A 3,067-nucleotide genomic window follows, 5' to 3' on the forward strand; every position below is an offset into this window, starting at 1 on the left:
AACGAAATAATGTCTGTTCTGTAGGCTATTGGAAAAAATAAATTAACAAATGAGCTAATTAACAAAAAATATCCTCTTGTGTAGCAAAAATTATTCAAAATGTAACAAAAACGAACAAACATATCAATAGACTATCTTTACTTTCGGAGTCCAGGTGGCTTTTCAGATCCCTTGCCCCTCCATTGGACACAGAGACATATGTGCACAAGGCCTCCCGTTTGTCTCGACCCGGTCTGAAAGCAGGGAAACTCTTTTGTAAATCATCGGTAAACATACATTTGCGCTTTTGCATATTGTTTGCGTACTGACAGCCACGCTATCTATATTCTGATTAAGAACAGGCCTGACGCGGCTCAGGGATTACGTCACACGCAGTGTTGTACGCAGTGCCCTAGCGTCTGTAAATTGAATGGTCCAATTAAGGTAATTGAAAAAATCAGGACATTTCCTCACTTTCTAAAAAAAAACCCGGGACGCCCGGGACAGGACGTGAAATACGAACATGTCCTGGGAAATACGGACGTTTGGTCACCCTAAAGGACCCCCAAACTGATGGCTAGATTGAGCGGGGACCCCCTATTTATATATATTGCATGAAATTGTGTAATATCAAACTGGTCCTATAGTCAGTCTATTTCATATAGTGTCATGTAACGATAGTAATTTCCCCCTGGGATTATTAAAGTCTGATTCTGATTCCTGGTTGATGGGACAGGTATTGTGAATGTAACGGTGCCCAGCTTGAAAGAGCTTCTGTGTGCATTGATGACTGAAAGATATCTTCTGCCTCCATTCATCTGTTTATTACAGTGTGTTGAATTCATGTTAATGTGTATTTAAAGACATTTCAATTAATGGAAAAAAAAAAATTCCTGGGGGGAATATAAAAAAAAAAGTCTAATCAACCAAAACTTTTGCGACCCCCATGCAGTACCTCTGAGGACCCCCTAGGGGTCGCGGATACCCTGTTGAAGACCTCCGCTATAAAGGGTTAATTGAAACCCATCCATCATTCAATACATGAAATCAGCTCAGTTCACAAAGTATTAAAAACAAACTTTCATTTATTTTTATTTTTTTTATTGACTGGCAGCAAATCTGACTTAAAGAGTGGTATAAATTATTTTTGTATTTTCTATCAAATAATGTTGTAAATATTCACAAATTGAATCCTTAAAGATAATAATTGTTAAGTTTTAATAATGTTGGACTTCTAAATATGATGAATAAAAATGGATTCAGTGGTTCTACTGTAATCAGATGCTGAATAAGACATTTACAGAGTGGAGAATTTATTTCTGTTTGAGGTTTTCAAGTGTTTTGGTGAATATTTTATCAAATGGAAATTTCTATCATAGTCAAGTTTAGACTGATTGAAATATTTCTAAAAAATATATCAAAATAAAAAAAAAAGGATCCATTTAAGGTGATGCTTTACCTCCTTTGCTGATTATTAAAGCTATTTAACCATTAGAAATAACCATAAGAACTCACTAGAATGAAACAGGCATAACAATTTGGCATCAACAACAACGTTATGCATTATTTACAGCTGATGCATTGTTAGTTTTTAAAAACATAGAAAAGTCCAAAGCCAAATTATTAGAAATTATCAAGTCATTTGGTAAAATCTCAGGGACTAGATTAAACAAATATAAAAGATTTAGAAACCAAGTTGGCAACCAAATTTTAAGTTTTAAATCATTTTCCAGCCATTGGATTTATATTCAACGGATATTTTAACATATAAAAACAAAACAAAAATAAAAAAGATTGCAAGAAACTGTATTGTGAAAATGGTAATTGCTGTTTGCTACAAAGTAAAATCAATATTGAAAAACCAACATCCTCAGTTTTGGTTTTTTGCTTAATATCAAGCTTTTACCTTGAATAAATCCATTCAGATGAGCCACTGATCTCTGTTTATTCACTGGATTGCTGATAGGCTGTTGGCAGAACACGGTGAGGTGAAGTCATCGGCTGCCATATTGGTACTCCCTTGTTAGACTGGTAGGAATGGAAACGATAAAGCATCGAACAACGATTATGTTCTCATTTTCAGTGGAGCTTAAGACTTTTAAAATAAAAATAAAATCATTACTTTTACACATGCTGTTTGATGGATTCAGTAGATTACTGTCATTTAAGGTAAAAAAAAGAAAGAAAAAAAAGGCACATCACATCAAATATTCAGTATGAAGTCCTTTAAGTATATAAATAATGTAATATAACATATTAAACAAATCCATCACAACAATATTTGTGTGTTAATGGAGCATAATGATACTGTAATCAGATATTAAGAATATTACTCCAGAGGCGTAGCCAGAACATTTTTATAAGGGTAGCCAGGCAATAACCAATGTGTACTAAGGGGTGGCCAAAAGTGGATAGGCACCAGAACCTCAGGGTCAATTTACACTGTTCCAACAGGAATAAGCACAAAGTACATATTTCTAAATAAAGACAAACTTTCCTACAGCCTTTCCAACATCCGTCTAGAAAAAAGGTATATTGTATAAAATTCTTTTAGGGTTGAGTTCTGGAGCGAACATCTTTTCCATCGTCATTACTTACCTACTTTTATCAATATCATTCTACGTTAAATTGATATTTACAGGACTAATATCAACATAAATTAATACTTTAATATGGTTTTATTAAAATAGTTATTTACAGTATCTATAATTTCACTGAAGACTCTTAGATGACTTGCAAACACATAATCTTCTCTTTACGGCATATAACACAAAATCTAGCTCTGAAAGAGCATGAATTCTGTACTTATCATCCCTGATGTTGGTATATTGATGTGCAGAATTGACCACAGTGTTTTTGCTGTCAAATAATTGTGTATATATATAAAATTAAAATGTTTTGAATATTCTAGTTGAGAGAAAAAAATGGTAGGGGTGGCCCCAGATTGGCTAAGGGTGGCCATGGCCACCCCTGCCCCCCATCTGGCTTCGCCCCTGTATTACTCATATATATATATATATATATATATATATATATATATATATATATATATATATATATATATATATATATATATATATATATATAT

This window comes from Cyprinodon variegatus, unplaced genomic scaffold (genome assembly GCF_000732505.1).
Source record: "Cyprinodon variegatus isolate N-32 unplaced genomic scaffold, C_variegatus-1.0 Scaffold1214, whole genome shotgun sequence".
Lineage (NCBI taxonomy): Eukaryota > Metazoa > Chordata > Actinopteri > Cyprinodontiformes > Cyprinodontidae > Cyprinodon > Cyprinodon variegatus.